Source organism: Hermetia illucens, chromosome 3, assembly GCF_905115235.1.
Source record: "Hermetia illucens chromosome 3, iHerIll2.2.curated.20191125, whole genome shotgun sequence".
NCBI lineage: Eukaryota > Metazoa > Arthropoda > Insecta > Diptera > Stratiomyidae > Hermetia > Hermetia illucens.
In genome coordinates, this window is record NC_051851.1 from 4,877,767 (window position 1) to 4,898,469 (window position 20,703).

General features: G+C 44.1%; 1 protein-coding gene across 2 annotated transcripts in view; it reads left to right on the forward strand.

The window, feature by feature from the left end:
• The first annotated feature begins 287 nt into the window (after positions 1-287).
• LOC119651630 (shootin-1) overlaps positions 288-20,703 on the forward strand; it is an 88,557-nt gene continuing 68,141 nt past the window's right edge. Inside the window, exons 1-2 of one of the 2 annotated variants that reach the window (XM_038055294.1) lie at positions 288-639; positions 929-1,074. The gene's annotated coding sequence lies outside the window, so the exon portion shown is untranslated. Of the gene's footprint in view, positions 1,075-20,703 lie in introns of both variants that reach the window. The other variant, XM_038055293.1, reaches the window with a different exon arrangement.

Below are 20,703 nucleotides of genomic sequence, written 5' to 3' on the forward strand. Positions count from 1 at the left end.
AGGCGATAGTCCACACTTAACAGATAGATTTCCATAGCCGACAGTGATATCGCCTTTCCGTGCGCAGCACCTCTCCAGAACCACCTCAGTCTCACCTCCATGGCAAAGCGCCCAGGTAAACAATAATTAATGTAAATTTTTTCCCCGGTGTCGATCGTACGTGGTATCGCCTTCCACTCTCCGCGGGCCTGCATTCTTGGCGTGCTCGTTGAATTTCGATAAACTGCTTTCCCCTCTGAAATGTTCGTAGCTTCTTCAAGAAGATTGAAGTAGTAACGATCTTGTATCTTGTATCTGAAGTAGTAACGATTCGAGTACACACGTAAAGTGGTGTTCGTTGAATGGTTATTATTGATATGATTTTATCGCTAATACAACCGATCGGGGACGACGGCAACGACCCAGCGCTATAAAACCAACTTGGCTCCCCCAAACTCATATGTATGCAACCATATGTGGAACATTAAGATTGAGCCAGCTCCACCTTAGCCCAGACCAGTGAGTCGTCGATCCGAGATACCAAACGAACTTCCATCAACCCAGTACGAGTCGAGGCAGCAGTAGTCCATGATCAAATGCGGGTGTGCTTCCTCCGATCGCGCATAGTGAGTGATTCGCGAATGTGAAGTGATCTTCCAAGTGAGTCATACAACCGCGAAATTGAATTCCTGGAAGCTCGTGAGCTCATAGTGCGCCCAGAAATTCCTCAATGCACTATCTGAAACGCTAATTGAAATCCGCTGATCGATCGGCAATGCCAGAAAGTATCTGAGGAATTCGTGAGGAAAGTGATCGTGTGCGGGAAAGTGGGTACTGCATGCGCCAACGGATCGGGGTGCCCGAGCTGATCTTCCCTGTACCAGCGAGCGATGCTAACAACGGTTATCTTCTGACTGTTATCTAATTATTGCACTTTTCTTAATTGTAGTTTAGTGATCAGTGATCGTGCAGCTTCCAACCGCTTATCTTACCGCTACGAGCGAGCAACAATAGATTGTGTTGTTGTCGTGGGACGCGCGATACTAGGTGTTTACCAGCGATCATTGTCTTCTATCTGACGCGGCAGGAAATCTGGTGAGTATCTTAGATTTATGTATCTGATCGGTGACGGTGCGGTGTAGTCTGTAAACAAGATCGCCAGGTGACGTCAACCTGACTCGCGACTCAGCCACTCTTGTAAAGTTGATTCACCGTATTCCGGGAACTGGTTTTTCCTGATTCCACTGCGTCTAAATATGCACAAAGGTGGAGGGTTTTCTTCGGTAGTGGGCATATCAGTTCTGACGAAGAAAATTGGGACATTTTGTTTGTAATGCATTCATAGATTGTATGGACAACTTCCAGCAGCTGTTACATGTCCGCGGCGCTCGTGCTGGAGGAACAATAGTCTTTGTTCTAATTACATATCTTTTTGGGATAAGTGGGAAAAGTGGCGGAGCTTTTCTTGTTGATATGACTAACCGAGAATCTTTTTGTTTGGGATGGGAAGATGTTGCATTGTGACGATAACATGAATGTCTTTCATTTTATCCGGCCGAGTGTTGGACAGAGTTTGAATGAGTGTTTCAGCGGAATTATCGAAAATTATACAAGTGCTTGGATGTTGTATGCTTCTGTTGCTGGACTCAATATAGAAGCTGCATTTGGGCTTTGTTTTTTATGCCAACATAAATACAAGAAAACTTAGAACAAGAAAGATACAGTTTCCATCGCTTTGCGCTCTAAGTAAAGATATCACGAATTATTATTATTATTCCACGCCCCACCAAACAACAGCAGATATTATACATTCTGAGGCGGTCAGACCTAGTGAATCAATCAATTTCTCTGGACATAATTCAACCTATCATCACGTCCGATAATGGATACAAGGTTCACGTGTAAGCGCCCAAGACGCTGTATCTGTTGCTTTAGACAAAAAGAAACACTAGATTCTTTTGAATCTGTATATTAGCTCCGAAGGTCAATTGGTCATGCATACAATAATAATAAAAACTCTTTCCACGCGCACTCCTTTTCTCATGGAAACTACACGATGGAATGAAAAATAATATGCGAAAATGGTGCCAGAGAAAATTATGTCTTTTTTCTGTTCTTAAGAATATAAGTTAAGGCAACGCTTTCTCCCCGAATTTATAGAGAAAATTGCATTGGGGGTCAACTGATGGTCAATAGATTGAAAAATTGATATTTTTGAGCCCAAAATTCTATCCAAATTTATGCGCATTTATCATATACAAGAATGGGTTCATCAACTCTCAGTCTTGACTAAAGTCCTAGAATTTCTAGCTAAACCTTAACTGCAATGTAGGAGTCATACAATACCCTTCATTTCATTTTTTGAAGAAAATCCTGAAATACAGTTACTGTCTCCTTGTCTAGTTGCTTTGAATGTACCTGGAGAGCATCAAAAGAAAGTGAACCGCTTACGCCAATGCGTGAGATTTCTGCCCACTGAAGTCATATTCTATTCTCCCTTCCATTACCTGGAGAAGTTATTCGATTATGGGGTAGTTCACTCCCAATCTCCAGAGTCTAGTCAGCTCGGATCTTCAGAGCCAGCTCGTAGCCTTCACGAAAGAAAGTAGCTCTCCCACATTGCAGCTAGAAATCTCTTTGAGGTGTCCAATCTCTTTGAGGTCCCAGTGTCCGTAGCCTGACTCTGGCTAACGCTGGGCTTGAAGGTTTCCCACCCTTCTCCTCAGCTTCGGTAATGCGAATTGTAGGGTATGCTGAGCCTGGCGGCATGGTCCCCTACGGGCCAGTGCGTGGTACAGACCGCCGTAATGTATTTGCATGGGTCCGGCAACAGAAGTTCTCGTCATCCGTTATAAGCGGGCCAAATCCTCCTTGACTTCGTACAGGTGGTAATCCTTCGCCACCTGAGGCCTCCGGGTGCTAAGTAGTCTGAGTCTTGCCGCCAGTGAGATACCAATTGTACCCGCCGAAGGGCTGTCAAGAGCGGCCTGTCCAATCCGTCCGGGTGCTCAATCCCCTCTATTTACCTATGCTCGGGAAATCAGAGGAGAAAGACCTCGAGCATGCCGCCCAGATTGTCCAGCGCGTTTCTGCACTGGCCCACCCGCCTAGATGTTATCGTCGCTGAGTAAAAGGCTTTAATAGCTCCTTGGCTGTCGGTCAGAATATCTATGTTACGCTTGGGGTTGGTCTCATGCTCCAGCCATCGACAGACTTCCAGTATCGCCAATATTTTCACTTGGAATACACTGGCGAAACCTGGACGACCATACGAACCTGATACACTGTATGTATTCGAAAAAATATCCACGCCGGCTCCACAGGCCATCTTTGATCACTCGGTGAAGAATACTGTGTCATAACCCTGCAACACATCACCGCTCTTCCACTTTGCCCTGGTTGGAAAGACCATAGCAAAGTTTCTTGTGAAGTTCAGCTTGCATGTGCATAGTCCATGGGGAATGCCCAGATTTCTCGAGGTATTCCGTCTAGGATATTACTATAGCCACAGGGTTTCGCTGTCCAGCATCCGGACTCACGCTACAACGTATTTAATGTGGTGATCTAGAAAGAGGAAATGCAGGAGAACATTGAGAGCATCTGCCGGGCAGGACTGCAGAGCCCCAATAACACCTACACATGCAGTCCTCTGAATACTATTAAGCTTCGTACTTTTTGCTCAAAGCATGCCAGCATACAATAGAGGATTGGACGCACCACAGCGGTAAACCTCCAGAGAACCATCCTCGGCCGGGGACCCCATTTCTTTGCAAAAGTTCACTTGCAGGCGTACAAGGCTATATCGGCCTTCTTAACTCTCAGTTCTATGTTCGATCTACAATTTTTTCTGAACATGTGTGTGTGTACCGCATTTATCTTCAACTCCCCCAGGTTTGCACCCAGGCACTCATTTACAGCTGAGTCGACTGGAAGCTCGTATGCAGCGAGTGGGTTTCGAACCGCACACTCTTGGAAGCGAAGGCTAACGCTCTACCACTAACCTATAGGAGCTTCGTTTTGGATCCAGGATTACACCCAGTTAATTTAGATTAGAGGAAAGAACCAATCTTTAATCTTTCAGCCGTCGTAGGTGCAATTCAGGTACCCTTGCCTTGGTGGTTAATAGCATCAGTTCCGTTTTGGTTGGATTTATGCCGAGTCCGCATTTTCCGGCCCACATGCACACCTTTTCCAATGCTCCTTCCATGATGCCGCTCATAATGGACGGAAACACCCCTGAGACTAATATCATCAAGCCGTCGGAATACGCCACTACCTTCACCCCACGGCTGCCCAATATTCGTAAAACTTCTGCTGCCTCTGTTCTCAGCTTTGGTTAATTGGTTACCTCTCAGATCTGACTAGATTATCTTGGTACTTAGCACGGATATAATCCAATGCGTAAGATACTCCTTCAATCCAATACTGATCAAGACTTCCTTGATGGTGTTGATACTAACGTTGTTGAATGCTCTCTCTATATCTGAGAAGTCAGCTAGGGTATACTACTTGTACTGCAGCGACCGCTCAATCGTGCCAATTACCTCGTGGAGAGCGGTTTCTGAGGATCTACCTTTGAGCGGACTTAGAGAAAGGCGTTCTCTCCATAATCACCCTTAAGTGATTGTCCAGGAGGCGCTCTAGCGTCTTCAACACGAAAGAGATGAGGCTAATTGGTTGAGAGTCCATTGCGGACTTATAGCCGCGCCTGCCCACTTTCGGTATGAAAGCCACTCGTATGCTTCTCCAAGACTGTGGTACGTATCCGAAAGAGATACAGCTCCGGTAAATCTCAATAAGCTAAGGCACAACCAACCAGCAAGAAAGCTGCTTCTGACTGGGAACTTGGGTTGCCACAAACCCTCAAGCAAGGCTCTGACTCACAGTCCTCCCCGCTGGCGGGAAAATGCGTCTAAACCAAGGTTTCACCAGAATATTCCGTCCGGTAGCCTTCCAACTTTTTAAAGAAGGATGAGCTGTTATGTTCCTTGGACAGAATCTTACTGAGCCTCGCGGATACGCTGGTGCTTTCAATGGTCTGGCATGCTGCAGGAAATATCCTGTCGGACGTGCACGTTTCGAACAACTCAGCGAACATGTTGGATCTGGATTTCACGGGAGACTTACTGTCGCCTATTCTACCCCAAATCTCCAGTAACTCCTCTCTGGTGACTGCTGGCATCGCCATCATATTCAGAGATCGCTGAAAGTTGCCGGTGCCCCTTTTCTTGCTGAGGTACTTTCAACAAGAGAATAGGGCACGTGATCTGCGGAGATGAACGACCTCTGAACCGTCCCATCACGATTCTATAGGTACTAACCTACGGGTTTACGCCAGCCTCTGAGTGGAGCTCTTTAAAGCATTCCCTCTTGCTTCGCTGAATGGCCAACTTGAGGATTTTGTGGGTTTCTTTATAGGCGTGTTTTTTTCGCCTCTGATCGATCCTGCTGTCTTTTGAGCCATTCATCTAGCTGGTGATAGGCTGATTGAAGGTCTTCTATTGAAGAATGTGCGTCTCTTAGGCATTGGCACGTCACATGCTTTGGCGATGAATTGTACCAGATGAAAAGCTCTTTCTGTAGCGGCGCCTACTTTATTAAGTTGGTTTAACCACACCGCTATGGAGGTCTGCTCATTGAAAACTGTTGCAGACCAGCCTGACATTTGAACAAACCTCATTTTCTCATTGCAGTCAACGCCTGTCAGTTTTGCCCACGCTGTTCTTTTCAGCTTCTGGGTTCCGCAGATTCTGTTGACATTTCCGTTCAGATCAAATCGTTTAGGTCGGGATCGAATTTCACCTTGTTGAGTATCTCCACATGGGACAGATTGCCCTTTCTAGAGGTAACTATGCCCTCTGGACGAAGTCGCGCTTCCTCTTTCCTTTCCGCCTTTTCGTTGGTAACTTTAATCCATTTATTGTTTTTCTTCCCCTTAGGTTTTCCTACACTAGCCAATGTTTGCACATTGGCCATTTGTTTACCCCCTTCTGAACTTTAGGTTCGACTTTTCGCAACCGCCTATATTCCTTTTTAACGGTTTGTTTGTAAAACAAAATTACCCACATGTAAGTAACACGCTGCGTTGAATTTTAAGGGGTGGGTGGGGGTGGCTCCCATACATGCAAACACCATTATTTTATCACCGAATATAGTCATGTAGGGTATCAAATGGAAGGTCTCGATTGGTACTTTTCCAAGCTGGTGTTAGTTTTGACATTTATTGGAAACACGGGGAATGCGGGGGCACCTTGGAATTCTACAATTGGTCATCTGAAGGATGCTCTGCTGTCCGAATTCCTGCGATGCATAGAGCTGGTATTGAAATCGCATCTCTCGGGGAAGAATAAAATAAACAAATTGAATGTATTCGCTATCCCTTCACTGGCTTATGCATTCGGAATATTGCCGTGGACAAAAACCGATCTGGAAAACGTCCAGGGGTGGATATGGACAACTATGTGCAAATTCCGAATGCATCATTAATATTCTACCGTGGAACGGATGAACCTGCGATGAACCTGGATGAACATCAGCGTCAAGCCGGCTCGCTGTGCCCTTCCATGCGGCCGGTTGTAAGGCAGACTGTGGGGTGAATCCACTTAACTTGAAGGATCGATCTTTCAATCCTCTGAGTGAGATGAAGTCAGACGAAAAGCGGATCGATAAATGAAAGTCAGTGAGTTAGATTTGAACCGCGACCCAGCGCTCTAACCGCTTGGGCCACCCGGACAAAGAATCGTCTAGCGTGGAAAATCTACCATTGATCAGATCTTCTCTATGAAGTAACAAGTCGGGAAACCGGAAGCTGGGCGCTTCAGGTATGAAAGGTTTTGTTTGCTTCTTCTGTGAGTATATTTGAGTGTATTCCATTTGCACGTAGCCCGTTATGTATTTGCATATAGCATGTCTGACTACCCACTATATATTAGTTGCAGTAAATTTACAGTGGAGAGTCAACTTTGAGCTACTGTAACTTTGTTAATAATAGTATGATTTCGATCAAACTTGGGGATATGCTTCATATTATATTTTATACTACTACCAACTTTTATAACTCTGGGACAAACTTAAGGGCGGTTTTACTCAATTTCTCCAAAAATATGGTAACATACTATTATTAACTTAATTTGAATAGATATGGAGCGTATTGTGACGCCTGGGCACCATATAGAGGCAGCTTCATGAATTTTTTCAGATTTTTCGGCTGGAGAGTCTCTGAGAATGGGTCCGTTAAAGAAATCATCACTTTTCAAACCTCCCACTCCCCGCCTTTTTAACAAATCTCAAAACTAAGCCCGGTTCCGAAAAGTACTAACCAAGACCTTTCATTTGATACCCCACATGACTACATTCTGTGAAAAAAATTGTACACCCCCTTTTTACATGTATATGTATACCCCCCCCCCCTAAATTCAACCTAGAAGGATATCACTGTCTGTCCACAGTTCCCACCTTCTCACCGAATTTCGTGTCAATCGGTATAGCCGTTTCTGAGAAAAATGCTTGTAACAGATAGAGAGACAGACAGAGGGAGGGTAGTACCAGCAAATATTCCGTGGTAGTAACCCTGGACGTGAAAAATGCATTCAATTCGGCCAATTGGAATCTAATACGCAAATCCCTAGCGAAGGTTGGTATTCCCGCCTATCTCGCCGCAATTGTCGATAGTTATTTAACTGAAAGGAGGCTCTGGTACGACACTGATGACGGACCGCAGGAGTACGTCGTTTCCGCGGGTGTCCCGCAGGGCTCCGTATTGGGCCCACTACTGTGGAATATCATGTACAACGATGTACTTAATCTTCCCCTTCCGGAGGAAGCCACAGTGGTGGGTTACGCTGACGACATTGCACTGGTTGTTGTCGCAAAGCATCTCGAAGATGCTGAGTTATACTCAAGCGAGGCAATCAGTGCTGTCAAATACTGGTTAGAGAGCTCTGGTCTGATGCTTGCGGAGGAAAAAACGGAAGCGGTCCTCATCACGAAGCGTCGGAAGAGAAATTACGCCTGTGTTAGAGTCGGGAATCATATCATCACTTCCAAGCCGGCCATCAAATACTTGGGGGTGGTGATAGACAGGAAGCTCAGCTATAAGCAACACGTACAGTATGTTTGTGATAAATCATCCAAAGCTAGTATGGCCCTGGCGAGGATGATGCCGAACGTGGGAGGGCCACGGCATACCTCTCTGCTTATAGCTAGGGTGGTGACCTCAATCATGCTCTATGCGACCCCAGTTTGGAGCGAGGCGTTGCGGATGTCAGTTAACACTAGCAAACTGAATGCAGTCTACAGGAGGACAGCTCTGAGGGTATGCTCTGCCTTCAGGACTGTCTCAGATGATGCAGCATTCGTCATCTCTAGAATGATGCCGATTGACATCTTGGCAGATAAGATGGCGAATATATACCATGCGAAGCCAATCTCTCCCTTATTGCAGACGAAGAAGGCTGAGAGGGAGAGATCCATAAATAGTTGGCAAGAGCGGTGGGAACACTCGGGAAAGGGTCGGTGGACTCACAAGCTCATTCCTGCCATCAAGGAGTGGTTGGAGAGACGATACGGTGAAATTGATTATAATCTCACCCAGTTTCTCACGGGGCATGGAGGATATCTCCAATACCTTCACAGGTTTAAATTAGAGACCTCACCCGACTGTCTAAATTGTGAGGGAGTCCCAGAGGACCCAGAGCATGTATTCTTCCACTGTCCGAGATTTGTGGAAGAAAGGAGGAACCTAGAGGAGACTCTAGGAGAGGTGCTGGTACCAGAAAACCTGGTGCCAAAAATGCTAGCACATCAAGAGAATTGGGATGCGGTCAACTCCATGATCGCATCAATTCAAGATAAATTGCGAAAGGCAGAGGAAAGGAGAAAAACGCGGTCACGTGCGCCGCATATAGAAGAAATGGGATTAAGCTAGAGTGAGCTGACTCCGCCCCGTGATGTAATACCTTATGGTGGTTCCGCGGGGCAGGGAGGGAGTCGGGGGTGGTTTTAGTGGATAAAAATCCCACACGCTGGTGTGTCCAGACCAGTGTCTTTTGAAGATTTCCACCTCCTCAAAAAAAAAGACAGACAGACGGGCAGACAGACATTGAACCGATTTTAATAAGCTTTTGTTTTGCAAACAAAACCTTAAAACTGAAAAGTATTGGGTGTACATCAAGGGTGGATGACAGGAAAATTTCCAGAAACCTACTCGAAGGGAAGGTTGAATGCGGACAACCTCTAGAAAGCATAGAATTGGTGGTGACCTAAGTATGGTTGGAGAAATCTGGGGAACCCATCATGGAATAATGTGATAAGACACTCTCACGCTGTAACGTGTTGCCTTATCTATCAGGTTGCAGGCTTTCAGATCATCAGTTTCCGTAGTGAAATTATCTTCAAACACTTATGTAATACAAGGTCGTTTATCTAGATAGTATCAAGTGCGAAATTGTTAAATTATAGATACGAAATATCATGTGTGTACATGTTCTTAAATTGTATGCCCCTCGATGTTTTCTCAAGTTTTATCTTAGGAAACCTAGGTAGATAGTGCCTAGTTCACTGCTGCCTGAGATTCGCTTATCATTCCTCCATGATTAAAGAAAAGGCGTACCCAAGAATTGGGCTATGTTTCACCTGTAAACGAAGGTAACTGAAATTACTCCGCAAAGTCATAGGTACCTTGGGAAAAACCCTCGTTTTGGAGTTTTTCATGGAAGTCTAGTGGCTCAAAACAGATGGGTTCGGCCGAGCTTTTCAATATTTACAAGAAATGTCATATTCAGTTGAAAGATCCATGGTCATTCAATAGAGGAAAATCTACTGCTGAAGTTGAATCTAAACTCAATTAACATTCCAAAAGTTTCACTTCAGAGTGGCTCATATGTATCTCCAATGCATTGAGCCACTCCACCTTCTACTGAAGTTGGTCTGGCGACCTTGCAGCACCGCAGCTCAACCCACACCTTATTTGCGTTAGTTCTGCATATTCCATTGTCTGTTTTACAATATGTAAATAGTCGCAGCACATTTCAGCTCTTTTGTATCTAATATAATACATCATAGGCTTGCGTAACAGCCTACAAGCTAATAAAAAGCGTAAAGAGAGAAGAATAAAGCCTTCCACATTTCTAAGCTATCTATCACTATCTCTGCTTGAAAAGATACCAACGAATACAGATACACTCGTCGGTATCCCACAGCAAGTATGTGTGTAATATTAATTACAGTATGAAGCCCGCACACGTTACAGCGGAGAGAGGTTACTAAACTCCATTTGTTTCAATTGAATTCTGAATGTGTCCAACGGGCGAAGTGCAGAAAGTGAATGCTATCTCAGCAATTTACCAAGGCGAATTCCAAATTACTGGCATTCCAAGCTTCGTTATTGCATCAACATTTGGCTTGTTAACAACCTACAAATTGACATAATTTTTTTTTTTTGTTTTTGGCAAATTTAAATAAAGAAAGCTGGAAAAATATTCAGATAGCACAAAAAATTCCAGATAGTCCGTTAGTATATAAATTTCAGTGAATAACAGGAATGGCGACAGTGAAAAGAATTTTAGTAGTTTTATTGCCAAGATAAGATACATATGTTGAAATGTGGGTATAATATTAGAGGTCGTGGATACTTTCTTCTAGGTTACTTAAATAATCACATTTAACACGTCCTGGTATCTTTTAGATCTTCCCAACTGTACGGAAAAGATACAAAGATACAAATATAGTGAAGATTTTCAGCTGGAAAAATGTATGCAACATGCCCCTAATTAACTTCTGAAGCACACACCCATATGGAAGCATAGATCGCGTAAAACATGTTTGGTTTTTGCAGATGGCACGCGTGAAAAAAATTAGCAAAAGTGACTAAGTACTATCGTGAAATTTCGCGAATAAGAGTGGAATATTTTCAAGGTCGCGAGATTTCTTAACAGAAACGAAAAGTAGTTCAGATTGCATTTATAGAACTCGGGAACTGACGGGGGCCCACTCGTTGTTCCTTTATTTCAAGTCTCATGACTTAATTGCGGGCTCTCTGGAGTACTCTGGACCTTTTCGTCCCTCCCCTCCCGCTGGGCTTGTGTTGCTGTGTGTTTGTGCTAGAGGAGAGGAAGTTTTTTGTAGCCTCTAAGCATCCAGACCCTGGTGGCTCATTTTATTCGACTCCCCCGTACTATGTATCCCAGGATTTCCGTTAATGGATGTGATGCTACCCGTTGCAACTGAAGCACATCAGCACCAAAGATCTGATGTCTGATGAGTCCATGGGTTGGGCATTCATATAGAAAATACTCCATGAATTGCGCTTCCTCGTTACAAGAGGGACACATGTCTTGTACAATTCCTATTCTGAATACATGTCCAGCTGGTGCATTATGGTCTGTCAGAATGCTTACAATACTTCTGTAAGTCTTCATGCTTTCCGACAGGATAAACTCTGCGGAATGCATGTTAGATTCTGGCAGAAAAAGTTTGGTATGTCAATCAGCATCTAAGCTCTGCCACCTGTCAGAATGGGAAGCTCGCTTCCACTTTCTGAAGACCTTAGCAATGCTGCCAATACCCCAGTTGCTGGTTTCGGTCCTGACATCAGGGGAGACTGAACACTCTTTTGCTAAGGCATACGAGATTTCATTTCCCTCTAAACCCCAATGACCAGATAGACAGATAAGTTCCAACGTATTGAATCTAGTAATAGCGCTCAAACGATTTCGCATTCACACAACGCCCTCAATGCAGCCTGGCTATCGCCGCCGCTTATCAATCATCCAGTTTGCCACTCATATCATCGCATGTACTTCATCTTGAAAAATTCTTCCATATTATCCCAAAGGAAAAACCCGCTTTTCATTTTTATTCGAGAGATAGACTCCGGCTCCGGAACCGTGTTCTATTTTTGAGAACTGAACTGGTAATAGGTATTCCAACGATACGATACTGGTATTCTAATACTGAACTAGAGTACAGTCCGCATTTTGGAAGAAGACCTAAGGCGATAAAGAAAAGCCCTTATCGCGGTATAAATGCATTGGTGACCCCGACGTGATCCAGAGCGATCGTTGATAACAACAGTTTAGTCGGAACGTTACAACTACAACAGTATTGGCCAAATTTTCCACAATAGAGAAACTGAATTCCTGGTGCAACAGTACGCTGATTTCACGACAGAGTACCGCGAGTTGAGACATATCTAAGAGGTCGATATCCAGCAAATGTCTACGCTCCATTACTTCTTGCCGCATCATTGCGTTTTGAGACCAGACAGCGCATAACCAAATTACGAGTGGTTTTTGACGAATCGGCTAAAACATCAACCAATATCTCGTTAAATAAAGTTCTACACACTTCTCCGGAAAGCTGAAAGGTTGTCGCCATCCAGTTTTCTTTCTTTTGTAAATAATACCATTGTGGTTTTATTTGGATTAACTGAAACTTCATTCCTAAGGCACGAACTGTCAATCAAATCAACGACACGTTATATATTTCTACACACCATTCCGAGATTCCGATCAATAGCAAGCACAGTCATGTATTCACAAACATTGCAGCTCGCATAGTATTGAATTGATCAGCATACTCCACAGAGGTGGCGATAACACACCTCCTTGGCGGCAGCCTTTCGTTGCTTCTGCTGTTAGGTAGCGATCGACAATCATTTCAGTATACAGCGATCTCAGGATTCGCATTATATCTCCTTCTTCTTCTTTTTCTCCAGCCTTTGTCCCATTCATAAGCGGGATCGGGATCTTATCAAAAGCTCGATCTAGACGCTATCGCGAGGCTTACAAATCCCCATCTAGCCTATGAAACCACCGTTGTTTCGGCCAGTCTTTTCGTTGCTTTCCATCGACTCCGATGTTGAAACCAATCTTAGCAAGTGATTTCTCGTTAGCGCGAATTACGTGACCATACCACCGAAGATGCCTCTTTCGCAATTTTCCACGATCGATGGATTGAATTTCACAGCATCAGCAGAAGACACGTCCTACTGGGTTTTGGTAGGTACAAGACTTTTCGGAGCATAGGGAACAGGGTTTGGGTTTAGATCGCCTTTTAGGGGTTTTTTGGTTGGTGGTCGGGATCTTTGACTCACTTCAACGTACACCGGACATCCCTTGTAATTGCCAGCGTGGTTGTTACCGCAGTTACCGATTTTTTTTTGGCAAAGGGATCCTCCTTCTCTAATGGGCATTTAGATGTGGGATGTGCCCAAACTCTTGACAATTAAGACATTGTATAGGCCCTTTTCGTTTCATCAGTTCCTTAAGTGTTAGTGCCAATAAATAAGCTGAATTGTATGGAAACATTTTCGTTAATGTCCTTTCAAGATTGAACGCCTACGTATTCCCTCGGTCGACCAAACGTTTCTACACTATCCACCTCGACATCATTCGCCCTTTGCGAGACTTGCACGGATACAAATATTGCCTCACAATCATCGACAGGTTTACGCGGTGTCCTGAAGCAATACCTCTCACTGACATTACGGCACAATCAAACGCCGAGGTCCTCTGTCAAAAATGGATTCCCCCATTTTGGTGTGCCAGACGTAATCATCACGGGCCAGGGAATGCAATTTGAGTTCACTCTTTTCTCAGACAAGCTGGCGGTCTGGCACGAGACCGGCGCGCGAACTTTCTTTTTTTTTTATTTGAAACACCGGTGCGAAGGGACGAGACTTCTAAAATTCAAGGAAACAAATTAGCATTTTCTTACGCTTCCTCCTCTAGTTTAAGAGAATTATTCAGCCGTTATTGAGTCTCTGAGCTTTGGTTTTTTAAGGGGCTTGTTGACACCTTCGAATATTATTTCACAGAATTGAACTGAATTTAGAATTAAACTTAATTTTCTCTACTTAAATTACAACTCATCCAAATAAATCAGTTGATCTGCCGAGGTGACAAAGCAGACGCAGATATTTGCCCAGCCTCCTTAGATTTCCCCCCTCCTTGGAAAGCCTTGAATGAAAATTGAAAAAATGGTGGGTTGGTAGATGAATGCATTTACGTACACCTCCCTGTCATCAGAGAACTAACCTGGAACGGTTTGTCATATTACTTCTGGCTAGCCCTCGAACCCTCCCGCCTTGTGGAGCCTTTAAATCAGGAATTCCTTTTACCAATGGGAGGAAAGAAAAAGAAGGGAACGGTCAGTTCAAGGAACACCCTGCCATCCGGCTCCTCCACTGATCGAGCTCTATCTTCTTTGCAACGAGAAGAACCCGGACGTAATGCGCAACATGGCTCCACCTGTTCAACGCTCTTCAACATCTCCTCGACAACTTTGTCTGGAGAGAAATCCACTCTCTCCAACTCAATAAAAACTATTTATTTATTTTTTATAATGTAGGTACATGTCTAAAGTTTTTATTTACATTGTTTTGAAGATCAAATCTGTTAGGTGACGTCCCCCATTCTCCATACATTGCGTAAACCGATTTCTGGCGTTTGTCATGACTCTTGTTAGCATAGCAGGTGTTATGTTGGCAATTTCTTCTTGGATGTTGGTCTTCAAATCTTGTAGGCTCCTTGGACGGTTCACATAAACACGGGATTTCAAAAGACCCCATAGAAAAAAATCACAAGGGGACAGATCGGGAGAGCGTGCCGGCCATTCCAAATCGCCTCTAATTGAGATAAGGCGCTCTTGAAAGTGTTCCCTCAACACAGCGATCGATGCTCTTGAAGTGTGTGCTGTAGCACCGTCTTATTGGAACCAAGTGTCCCCCAAATCCAAATTTTCTAGCCGTGGGAAAAAAAAATTCTGTAGGATGTTCACATACCGGTCCGAATTCACTGTCACTGTAACCTCATTTTCCTCAAAAAACCAGGGACCAATAATTCCAGCTGAGGAAATTGCACACCACACTGTGACTTTGGGTGAATGCAAAGGCTTTTGATGCAATTCTCGAGAGTTGATGTCAGCCCAGTAGCGCATGTTTTGTTTGTTAACCGACCCACACAAATGAAAATGGGCTTCATCGCTAAAAAAAACAATAGCACCCTCGGGAACGACATCAAGAAGAAGCTCACACACGTTCATCCGAGAATTGAAATCACGTTCTGAAAGTTCCTGCACTATCGCCATCTTATAGGGATAAAAATGAAGATCATCATGAAGAATTCTTCTCACAGAACGATCGGATAGTCCAAGGGCAGATGCGTGTTTGCGCGCAGAACGCCGTGGCGATCGCAACATTGACGCTCTCACTGCTTTAATGTTCTCAGGTGATCTAACAGGCCGAGGGACTCCAGTTCTTCCTTTTGTCGCACTTGCAGTTTGTCTGAATGTAGTGACCCATGTAACAATTGATTTGCGGTCTGGGACGGGAGCCAACGGGGCTAAATTAAAGCGATTCCGAAATGCACGCTGTGTTGCAATAACCGAACATCCGCTTGAAAAGTAAACCTCAAAAGCACGCTCCTCACTATTCCAACGCATGATGGCGACTGACTTTACAGTATCCCCTCTTGAACGAGACCACTAGCGCTCCGCTATGACATCAACTAACTGAGTGGCGCGCATTTTAAAAAAGGAAGTTATGCTGCCGCACCCTGTATTTTTTAGCCATCGGTGTAGAAGATCACCGTCTATCCCGACAAGCATTCCTGCACTGTGTGGATTCGGGACGATTGAATTTGACAGCGTCAGCATAAGACACGGTCTAGTGGATTGTGACAGGAACAAGACGGTTTGGAGCGCAGGGAACAGTGTTTGAGTTTAGATCGCCTTTTAAGGGTTTTTTGGTTCGTCGTTGGGATCTTTGACTCACTCTAACGTACACCGGACATCTCCTATAATTAGCAGTGTTTCCGCAGTTACCAAATTTTTTGGCAGGGGGATCTTCCTTGCCTAATGGACAGCTGTAGGATATACCCAAACTCTTGACAATTAAGACATTGAATAGGCCCTTTTCGTTTCATCGGTTCCTCAAGTGTTAGTGCCAATAATTAAGCTACATTGTATGGAAAGATTTTCGTTAATGTCCTTGTAAAATTCAACTTGGCACGAACTGAAGCACCCTTTTATGTACTTTATGAACCGGTGAGAGCAGGGGCAGAACTTTACAGTCGACTATCTTTTTCGTGCCCAAATTGAAAGGCATTAATGTGGTTGGAGCAAGAGGTCGCTGCATGCCGCACACTGAACAATAAAATTAATTTATTGAAGGAAACAATTGACGAACGAAATGGGCCTTTTAGCTGGGCATCTTCTTCTTGTGATTTACCTCCTTTAGATAATTTTTCCTGGGGATATGTAAAGTATGCACGCCGGTAAGCCAGAAGCAAGCACTCGGAAGCACACATTTGACGTGCTATTCCTAAAATATAGCCTGATTTACTGTGAACAGTTGAAAAACTTTAATGCCATAAAATTATCTGCTAAATGAATTTTAGGGATATTAAAGACATAAAAAAAGATGACTGACGATTCTGTCCAGGGCAGAGGCAACTCATCAGACGCTGCCTCACCTCTACCCTGGGAGTAGCGTGGCCGAAAATGGCGGCACTTCAACGTTTAACCCGAAAAAGAGGGGTCTGTGTTCCACAAGAGAGGAAATAAGTTGGTTCCCAAGTGGTCCGGTCTGTCATCAAGTGGAGGGATACAAGATCATGTGGACGTAGTCAACATTGACGTACATAAGTGTCACCCATTTATTAACTTCCATCATCAAGGACGACGCAACTACTGATATCCGCTCTAAGCCTGCCTTAGCAAGGAACTCCAGACATCCCTGTTTGCGCCGAGGATCACTAATTCAGTAAAAGCTGTTTGTCGTGCTGGCCTACTTCATCGCTCCATCACTGGCATGGTCTACTACGTCTTCTTTCTACCGTAGATATTGCCCTTCTATACTTTACGGGCTGGATCATCCTCATCCATACGGATTAGGTGACCCGCCCACCGCAACCTATTGAGCTGAATTTTATCCACAACCAGACGGTCGTGATATCGCCCATAAATTTCGCCGTTATAGAGGATTATTGGCTTTAAAAATTAAAGAAGAAAATCGAGCAATTTCTCGAAAGCTAAAAATTGATAAGATTATTTGGAAACAGGTCTATAGAGAGAGGAGCGGAGGAGATGAAATGTTTAATTGCCACCGCACCTGGGGTTTTCCCGGGGGAGCTGAAATAGAGATACTACAACAAAATTAGACTAATTGTTTAATTTTAAGGTGGGGCGCGAAATTTTCATTCCGGGTCCTTTTTTTGATCCTGCCCAGAGCACGCAAGTGCTTGGTAAAATGGCTTCATCTGCCTAAGCTTTAGACTCTGAAAGTTTGAAATTTAAAAATATGGATCCTTGTTAGAATATATGCCTGAGAATAAACCCTGATCCGGATCTTTGTAGGCAAACACTTATAGGCGAAAAGTTATACCAGAATGCATCGGTTGCAGGAATAAATGGAAAATATTAAATTGATTTTGAAACGAGGTTGGGGATCTTCCCTTTGACCTGCCGGTCTACGTAAAAGTAGCCATAGAGTTCATGAAATCCCAAAGGGAAATAAAATGTTTGAGTTAGTCGAATATGAAAACGTGAGGAGACATCTTCACCTTTTGATCCACCAAGTCAAAGAAGAACTTTGTTGGCAGGAACTAACTAACTCCATAGACACTCAACAATCCCCTCACTCACGATACACTTCGCACGATCGGGGACAGCTTTCGGTCTAGCTATACAGCGGTGATACGACCGCAGTTAGAAAGAGAGTCTAATGTTTCCTATTTGTAACCGATCAATTTCCAGAGAGAAGGAGTTCGAAAAAATTACGTAGATCGATCAAAGCTTTTTTTAACAAGGATCATCTAAGCATTTCTATTACGTATGACTTGATCGATCACCTTCTACATAGAGAAGTTTAGAGTTTCAGGCAAAGGGAATTACCCCTCCCCTTCAAACGAAGGAAATTATAATCCCTACTGCCTGACTTGCGGTATGCCAATGGAAGTGATAGACCCCTTTCCTGGTTTCAAAAGACCTCCAAACTATGTTGGTTAAAGACCTATGTGATGGCTACACCACAACAATCGAATTTACTTTAAAAAGCCAACAGAGAGATAAGGAGATCCTATGGTGCTCTGCTTATTTCCCTTTTGATGTAGACGAAGTTCCCAGTGAAACATTCATCAGAGCTAACCAATATGCCAAAGGTAAAGGTATGAGAATAATAGCAGGATATGATGTTAACACCCCTCATATATGCTGGAGAAGTTCTAACCCCCAACGCGAGAATTGCAGATCCGCAATTTCTATAATGAATCTACTTTATTCAACGTGGTCAAGCAAAAGGTCATCAACATCACGGTGGCATCCCCTCACATTGTGGCTCTTGACGGAGAGTGGACAGTATCAAACGATATCACGCTCTCGGATCACTGACGTATTGATTCATGATGCCAAAGATATAATGGTGGTACTCGGATTTGGCAAAACGGAGGAGACCGACAAAGGGGCTCCTCAACTGAGCTCTAGAGTTTGATTCAGCCGCTTGCTGGAGTGCAAAGAGGCTCAAAAAAGTATAAGGTCGACCAAACGATCATCATGGAGATGCATTTGCGATCAACTTGCTTGAGACAACCCGAACGCTAAAGCGGATCCATGTCAAAGAGCGCAGCCAGCAGTTTAGTTCCCTACGTTTACAGAAGGAAAGGTACTCAGAAAGCGATGCGATGAGGAAACGGCAAACCATATGCTTGAAGTGCACTTCCCAGGCAACATCCAAAATCTTATCCCTAAGGGGCCACTTCACTGTAGGTAACATGCCTACCAGAAAGGCAAATCAGACAGCACTCCGTAAACTAACGGCAAAAATTGAGAAACCAATGTCCGATGAAGAATTCGCCTTTGGCACATTCATGTACATCGAAGGCACCTTCAAATATGCCTCATTCCTGGCGATTTGTAATGTGGCAAGACCGCATGGAATCGATCCGCTGTTAATCAGCTGGATCCTTCACATGCTAGGATGGAGAAAGATCTACATATTGGTCGGACAGAAGTCTATTTAGATAGGGTGTCTTAGGGGTTGCCCACAGGGAAGGGTTCTCTCTTCTCTGTTATGACTCCTGGTAATGGACACCTTGCTATGGCTCCTGAAATGCCTTCGCACAAGCATTTGCGCACGTAATAATTATCGGGAATGCAATAATGCCTGTAATCCAAACAGGTGCCTCCATAATGGACTCATGGTGAACGCTAAGAAAACTGGACTAGTTATTTTCACTAGGAACGTCAGGTGGGGCGGCATCATGCTACCAACCTTAGCAGGGGCAGAAATCCAGATGGTACAAATAGTCAAATATTTAGGAGTACATCTCAACTACAAGTTAACGTGGAAGCACCATATGGAGGAACAATACCAAAAATCCTATAGATTGCTCTGGTGCTGTGGGACTGCGATTTGGCGGTAAAACGAGGCTTGATACCATTGGAGCGTGGGAAGGTGGCCAATCATACGGTCATGCGTTCATCTGGAAATTACTTGGTAAACATCAGGTGGCTCTGATCCCGGCCTATCATAGGTATCCAAATTCGTCTTCGAAAACACATATTCCGTCGTAATCACCAAAAGAGAAGAACGGTCGATAAATGGCCACGAATCTTTTGGGATTAAAGACTTAATAATCTTCACCGACGTGTCTGTCTTGGAAAATGGATCGGACATAGATGTGTTTTCGGGAAATCCGATTATGGAACTGACCCAACCTCTCGGAAAAATGACGACCCTATTCTAGGCGAATATATATGCCATTTTATTTATTGGCAGCAGAAGAATGTTTGCAGGAAAAATGGAGGAGTCGCATCATTCGAATCTGTTCCGAGAGTCGGGCGGCATTATCAGCACTAAATGCCAACAACATATCAAACCAGTTGGTATGGAGTTGTCATCAGGTGCTGCTGAAACTTGGCCGACTGAACAAAAGATTCATGATATGGGTGCCAGGGCATTCAAACATCGCTGGTAACGAGGAAGCTGACAGATTAGCTCAACAAGGTTCCGAATCCATAATGGTGGGACCAGAACCAACTTTTAGAATCTGGCAATTCTGTTAAGTCTACTCTGAAGAGGGAAATGGCAAGGATTCACTTAGTCGAATGGAGAAATTTGAACTTCTCTCGGGAGGCGAAAATCTTTGTGGAGGATCCCGAAGTCGCTAAAGCAGCTTTTTTGTTGTCCCTTAAGAAGTAGGACATGAAAACCTTCGAATGGCTTTTACTAAATGGGACAGTCTACGACGACAACGAAGTGTCCAGTGGAATAGCACAGGAGTAATAGTAGGTTGCAATATCAACCCCCATCATATGTATCAGAGGAGTTCGAAGAATAACACGAGGGGATTTAGATTACTAGAACATCTAAAAGAGACCAAATTGCATCTCCTCAACTAGGTTATGAACCCACTTTCTTGAATGAGCAAGCAAGCAGTCAGGAATATTAGGGTGCCCCCTTGGAACATGGCAACTCCTGATGCAGAATGGCGGGTATCGAACGATATCATGCCCTCGGACCACAGAAGCATTGATTTCGTATTGCGCGTTATAATTTTTGAAAAGCCCCTTACATCCACTGCCACAATGGCGAAAACACCTCAGATCCTTAACAACACTCCAAAGTCTGATTCATCGAAATTACATTTGTGAGAAAGTACTGCCGAGGGATTAAATGGATTAATGGTCAAAAATCCAAGATCGGATGGTCATATGGGAAGTATTCTC